Source organism: Acipenser ruthenus, chromosome 7 (genome assembly GCF_902713425.1).
Source record: "Acipenser ruthenus chromosome 7, fAciRut3.2 maternal haplotype, whole genome shotgun sequence".
NCBI lineage: Eukaryota > Metazoa > Chordata > Actinopteri > Acipenseriformes > Acipenseridae > Acipenser > Acipenser ruthenus.
The window spans coordinates 36,474,746-36,482,701 of record NC_081195.1 but is presented as its reverse complement, the minus strand read 5'-3'; positions in this window follow the sequence as shown (position 1 = coordinate 36,482,701).

Sequence of the window (7,956 nt, the reverse complement as noted above, 5' to 3'; positions counted from 1 at the left end):
TAAGGCTTGGGGCTTAAGGAACAAAAATGACAGGACCTTGCTTTAGCTGCACAAATGTTGAAGAGTGGGATTCAGGGAGATTGGGAGTGCCCTTTCAGAAAACAGACAAGAGTTCTAATTGAAGACTCGACGGGTATGTAATGAGCTTTCGTTAGCTTTGTAGCATTGGGACAGGTCTTTTTCATTTAGATATGCTTGGATAATACAAGAATAACTTTGGTAAATTCTTGATAGCCCGTGTTGACAGTATATGTTACTGACACTATAATGTACTGCTCACCTTTCACTAACTTCAATATAAATAATTGTGAAAGTGCACCCCAAGTGGATGGTGACGGTAGGGCTCTGCTTCCTTAAGTAGGGACAAATGTGTACGGGTGGAGGCAGGCAGATGACACCAGGTAGAATAAAGCACTATCATGCACATTTATTTCAGAACACTCTGTTCCAAATGTAAGAAAAAAAGTACTTTCACTCAGAAAAGAAATCAAATAAAACCCCTTGTCCTGAAAGGCGTTAACTAAGCAAATTAATCCCTAGCTAATGAATAGGGCTAATCCCTTTACCTCCAAAACAAGCAAAATGGTAAAAGACTGTACAAGAAAACAAGGTTACAGTGAATAGAAAGTGATAATGAAAAGCACTTAGACATTTTCAATGGTTTCCTGCAAACACTCATTCTTCTCTCCTTTGTTACTTATAATAAAAAAGTAACACCCTCTCCCTAAACAAAGGAGCTGTCTGTCCTATGTATGTGGCTGGGCTTAATTGATCCTCAATTAATCAATCTTTCAATTAAGCACCAGCCACATTCTGCACAAGAATTTGGCAGATATGACATTTTAACCCCATGCGTGCCAAACAAATTAAAAATATAAAAAATTGTATCCACCCAGTCTCAGAAACACACCATTTAATATATATATTAAGGGTAGATGTCTGGAATGCTATCTGTGGACGCATGGTTTCAAAACACTGTTTGTGCACTAGATTTTAAAACTGCTTTAAAAATACTTAATGTTCGAAAAGCTTCACAGTTACATTCCGTTTCATTTCAAACAGCTGAATACAGCAAATTCTGACATTACAAGTTCACTGACAACATACACTTAAAACACAACTTCAGTAACTGCTTTAGTATTAGACATTAACAGATTCAGGAAAGAAGGCTGGGTTACCTTTAGCATAGTGTAAATTAAGACAAAGTGATATAGTTTAACTGAGGTATAACTGCCATGTACAAAAATGAAAACAAATGAAAAGGTCTTTGTTGGATGTACACCAAAGAAATAATTATTTCAGGACGTTTTGGACAGTATCCCTTTAGCTTGTAGTGGCTATTTTAACTTAATATTGATTATCTAGAGTAAATGAAGCACACCACATATGTTAGTATATACACATTAATTACAGTATCTCAAAAGAATATGATCTAATTTTTTATCAGTTAAGGTAAATAAATTAAATGAAAATACCAAAATTAACTTACATATATACATATATTCTTTTTTTTATGTCTGTTGTATATAGCTGTGACAGGATAGTGTCACAGCCCAAGATGTTACCGGCAGGAATTTGAGACTCAGAGACAGAAGCTGCAGTGAAGCGCTGTTGCATACATTTATTAAAGAAATAAGCAGAGCGAAAAAGAAATAAACACAACACGAAGGCCAAAATAAAGTTTCAAACTAAATATTAAACAGTTTTACACTACCTTCCCCAAACAAAGGATGTCTGCTCCATTTATACATGGCCACTCTCCACTTAGCACTCAATTACGTTAATTAAGTAAAATGACTTGTTTATATCAATGTTACAAAATTAGGTTGATGAAAAGTGTCAGCACAGGATTTTTAATAACTCATTTTGTAGTTAGTTAAGTGTGTTCAGAAAATTATGAAACCATATATTTCATAAGAATTCTAAATATATCTAAAACAGTCAAAAATGCATTAATATATTTGATCAGATTAAGAATTCTAAATATGTTCAAACAATGGATTCATTTAACATTTCATTATACACCATTTACCAATTAATCCTATAATTGATATGCGCCATGACAATTATAACTAGGCATATTTTCCATACTTGGATTGGAAATAAGTTGCAACGTCTTAAAATAAAGTTTTGATTACCATACTCGTGTTAAAGAAGATTTTGCAAAGTCCAAAGAATGATTTGGTTTCCAATGTTTGCAAAGATTGTTTATTTTCCTTTTTCCTTATTATTCCTCAAACCAAAATAATTTCCTGGCTGTGGTCTTTTTAGAAGCTTTTTGTGTTATAGAAGCTGGACACAAGTAGATGTGTTTCCTAACAAGCAGCGGTACGTTTCAAGGGAAGTTACTCGGATGAGAGGCTGATTAACTTCTGGTGAGAATCGCAAGCAGAGTTAAATGGGGAGAGTTGAATGTAGCGTGACTTTTTCTTGAATTGTATAGAGAGCAAGTGTTTGTGACACAAACAGACATTTTTCAAACCTTACGAAAACAAGCAGTAGTTACAAATTCTGGTCCATGATTGGGCAGTTTGAAAACAAACAAAATTAGTCATGTCTTCTTTGCGAACAAACAAAGCCTCTTTGAGGCACCATCCAAAGACTAAAATTGTCTTTTACTATTTCTAAAAGATCACATTCAGATTTGGTCAAATTCTTATAAGCTATACAATATATCAATAAATTGTATCTGCAAGCTGTGTAGAAAGAAAAGTAAACAAAGTATATATGTGTGTATATATATATATATATATATATATATATATATATATATATATATATATATATATATATATATATATATATATATATATATATATAATGTACCTACAGTATGTGGGTTCATTAACTCTCAGTACTGTATATTCCTCAGTGGGGAATTATAACCGTACGTGCATCAGTGTAGACGAACAGAACAAACGTGTGAGCTATGCATTGCTAAGTAAATGTTTAGCAGAAGGACAGCAGCTCAGTAATGAATCATGGGCTTCTCAATTATGCAATAGTGTTGTCACAGTAATGATCATCCATCCACAATCGTTTTGAATCCCACTGGCAATGCTTAACATTTAGAGTCATGGTTGTTTTAGCCTCATGCTTCCACATCTAAATCCAAGGGAGCTGTGCGTCCAGAAAATGAGCACATGAATTAGATCATGTCGCAAGTTTTCTGAGGGTTTGTTTAAAAGAAAAATGTGAGTTTGTTTTCTGTTTCCTCTTAGTGACTTTTTAGCGCTCTCAAAACATGTCTTCTCTCTCAGTTCAGCCGTTACACCAGAGTGTAACCATTAACCTGCCCTGCACTGGAATAGCCTCTAGAGCAGGGCTTCTCAAACCTGGTCCTGGGGATCCCCTGTGTCTTCTGGTTTTCATCCCAACTGAGCTCTCAATTACTTAACTAAACCCTTGAACTAATAATTCGCTTAATTAGACCTTTTTAATTGTTCTCAGCTCCTAAAAAGTTGCAGAGTTCAAGTTACTTATAAAATGTTATAGTTAGCTTGAAATCTGTAACTGTTTAAGAGCTGAAAACAAGTAAAAAGGTCTAATTAAGCAAATTATCAGTTGAATTAAGGATTTAGTTAAGTAACTGAGAGCTCAGTTGGAATGAAAACCAGAAGACACAGGGGGTCCCCAGGACCAGGCTTGGAAAGCCCTGCTCTAGTAGATCTAACAAACACATTAGTAAGAATGACCATAGAACACATGTGATGTTCCTTACATCTATTATGTGCATATAAGGTATATTTCAGACCAGGACCATCTTGTTCTTAAAAGCATGGCAGCATAAACAGTTAAATGACATGTTTAGGATTAGAAGGAAGGATTAGAGCATAAATCAGTGCCACACAATTCAGCTGTTTTTCTTTTTTTTTTCCTTGATTATTATTATTATTATTATTATTTATTTCTTAGCAGACACCCTTATCCAGGGTGACTTACAATCGTAAGCAAGTACATTTCAAGTGTTACAATACAAGTAATACAATAAGAGCAAGAAATACAATAACTTTTGTTCAAGCAAAGTACAAGTGTGACAAACCACAATTCAATAATACAGCAGATAATAGTGATAGTGACATCAGGAAATGATTAAATAGTGATAGTTACATCAGGATATGATTAAATACAAAGTACTACAGGTTAAACACTTGGCAGATTACAGTATTCTGAAGTACAGGATTAAATGCAGTAAAATAGGGGGCAGATAAGAGCAAAATAAAGCACATTTACATGAAGGGTGATAGTGACCCAGGATACAAACAGAGGAGTTCTACAGGTGCTGTTTGAAGAGGTGAGTCTTAAGGAGGCGCCAGAATGTGGTCAGGGACTGGGCAGTCCTGACATCTGTAGGAAGGTCATTCCACCACTGCGGAGCAAGGGTGGAGAAGGAGCGGGCTCTGGAGGCAGGGGAGCGTAGCGGAGGTAGAGCTAGTCTTCTAGTGCAGGCGGAGCGGAGAGGTCGAGTGGGGGTGTAGGGAGAGATGAGGGTCTGGAGGTAGCTGGGTGCAGTCTGGTCAAGGCATCTGTAGGCTAGTACAAGAGTCTTGAACTGGATGCGAGCAGTGATCGGGAGCCAGTGGAGCGAGCAGAGTAGTGGAGTAGCGTGGGCGAAGCGAGGCAGAGAGAACACCAGGCGGGCAGCAGAGTTCTGGATGAGCTGGAGTGGACGGGTGACGGACGCAGGGAGGCCAGCCAGGAGGGAGTTGCAGTAGTCTCGGCGGGAGAGTACCAGGGCCTGGACCAGGAGCTGGGTAGCATAGTTGGTGTGTTGTAATAAGAACAGGATGTATGACTGAGAAGAAAAACTCAACGTTATTGATTCGTTTCGGTTTTTATCACACGACTCTACCAACGAACTGATACCAAACTGCTCAGCAAGCTGCCCGGTTTGTCAATACAGTGTGAAAAAAGAAAGCAATTGAGCGACAAGAACTTTAGCTGACATACTGGAATCACACTGCAGCATTTGAATGCGTCATGCTTCAGAAGCCTTATTTGTCTCCAATGAAGACAGCCAAGTGTGGCACTAGAATGGGAGTTTCTATACTTAAAATGATACAAACATTTTCTTTTTTTGACATGCAATACCATTTATATTATGAAGGGCAACTAATACATGCTGTACATTTTTGGTAGTACTACTCCCCCATACCCCCATTTTTATTGCAACAGGAACTACTGGCAACATTAATAAAAAGGCAGGCGGGGACCAAAGTTACTATTTCTATATTTAGCAGACACTTTTATCCAAGGTGACTTACAGAGACTGGATGTGTGAACTATGCATCAGCTGTGGAGGTTAAATGACTTGCTCAGGGTCACACAGAGCTGGGATTTGAACCTGTTATGCCCAGGATCTTACCCTCAATTGACATAATTCAGGGGTCAACATCAAGCAGGACCACTGACCCCTAGAGGGGAAATACAGCTGCAATGGAGGCGATGGGGAGGATGGGGAGGATGGGGAGAATCACTTGCAGGGCATTTAGTGAAAGGCAGGCTTGGTCTACATAACAGTACTGGGTAGCCAATAGGATTAACGTAGGGGGATGATAAAAAGATACTTAGTGTGGAGTAGTGGTTAGGGCTCTGGACTCTTGACCGGAGGGTTGTGGGTTCAATCCCCGGTGGGGGACACTGCTGCTGTACCCTTGAGCAAGGTACTTTACCTAGATTGCTCCAGTAAAAACCCAACTATATAAATGGGTAATTATATGTAAAAATAATATGATATCTTGTTACAATTGTAAGTTGTCCTGGATAAGGGTGTCTGCTAAGAAATTAATAATAATTAAATTATGTCAAAAAAAAATGTAAAGTTTGGTTCCACAGTAGTTCTGTAAGATGAGCAAGTATTTTTACTCCTTTTTTTAAACCCCCGTCCCTGGTTGTATTTGGTTTATTTTGTATAGTTTGGGTTATGTAGCATGGGTAAATTAAAGTGTATATTGATATTTGGGCACAGGGAATAAACAAATTAGTTCACATGAAGACTGCCCCTGGACTCCATTGAATGAATGATTAGCAATCGAGTCCCAGCACAGCGATAAAGAGACATGGATTGCTCACTCGAGGTTAGGTGTTGGTAGCGAAGATTTGGGAGAAATAATAACAAAATAAAACAATTGCTACTCATGCTGGAGTACTTGTTTGATGTTAGTTCTTGTTTGTCTGTTTCCTGTTTGTGTTTTGTTAAATCATTTTATTTTCTAATAAACCCGCGCACCAGTGTATTTCACTCAACACCGTCCTGCATTTTCTGATCGGACATCACCACCATTACTTTCACAGATGAAATGCTGTGAAATTTTAAGCCCTTTAGAAAAATGACTTTGCCCATGTCTTCTGTGACCTTTATTATATAGTTTATTGGGACTGATAGTGTAATGTCACCAGTCAGACAGCAATACAAATGTGTGCGTCCCTTATTCAGCAAAGTATAAGACATGACAATGTACTATCCAGCAGAGAGAGAGAGTTTAGCAGACTGCCTCAGCATTGCCCCTATGACCAGTAGGACCTGCAATAAGTGATAATACATTGTGCTTTGATGACCCTGCACCCAGAGCTTCATTGTATTACTGCCATCGTACAAAATGTCTCATTAAGAAAGTAGTGAAAGCTGGCATGTCTAGTACAGTATGTTGGGTTGCACCTAGAGGCTGAGGCAAAGGCCAGCATTGAGCTGTTTGAAGGGTCTGACAAGCACTGGAGGTGGGGAGCAGTCTGATCCTACGGGAGACTTTCTTCATTGCTGTAAACACTGATCTGCTTTCCAGGTTAAAAAGATAAAGCTTTCGATTTAACTTTACCCAGCAGGCAGGATATATTACAGCAGTGTGTAAGTAATACAGCAAAGGAGCAGCAGTATATCAGCAGAGATCTTAGTTGCTTACTGTGACTCCAGATTAGGATATAAAGCACCCACACCCCTGTTAATTGTAGTTCAAAAGCTTCATTTCAGCTGTTTCCGGCACAAAATGTAACTTCCGGCAGACACTTTCTAAATGATGCGTTCATTAAGCACTGTTAGAGGTGTTGCTTTTCATAACCTTGGGGCTGTGTTTTAAAGGCTGAAACAGTGCTGGAACTCTGCTGTATAATAAATAACATCAGCATAACTTAAATCCACCTGGTTTAAAAATTAGGAAGAATCTTTCACCCCCATTCAGAGAAGTGTTCTCTCGAAGTATGCAGCGATCATTGTTACCAGCTAAAGCAGTGAAAAAAGCAGTTACTACTCGCTTTTCTAATATATATTTCATTACAGTAGGAGCTACTGCTGAAGGGTGAACAGTGTGTAAAAATAAAAATTAAATACTTGCCGACCCTGGGTTATGAAATATTTAATTAACTTTCCTGTGCAAAGCCTTGGAAGTGCCTTGCGAAAGTATTCGGCACCCTTGAACTTTGCGACCTTTTGCCACATTTCAGGCTTCAAACATAAAGATATGAAACTGTAATTTTTTGTGAAGAATCAACAACAAGTGGGACACAATCATGAAGTGGAACGAAATTTATTGGATATTTCAAACTTTTTTAACAAATAAAAAACTGAAAAATTGGGCGTGCAAAATTATTCAGCCCCTTTACTTTCAGTGCAGCAAACTCTCTCCAGAAGTTCAGTGAGGATCTCTGAATGATCCAATGTTGGCCTAAATGACTAATGATGATAAATAGAATCCACCTGTGTGTAATCAAGTCTCTGTATAAATGCACCTGCACTGTGATAGTCTCAGAGGTCCGTTTAAAGCGCAGAGAGCATCATGAAGAACAAGGAACACACCAGGCAGGTCCGAGATACTGTTGTGGAGAAGTTTAAAGCTGGATTTGGATACAAAAAGATTTCCCAAGCTTTAAACATCCCAAGGAGCACTGTGCAAGCGATAATATTGAAATGGAAGGAGTATCAGACCACTGCAAGACCTGGCCGTCCCTCTAAACTTTCAGCTC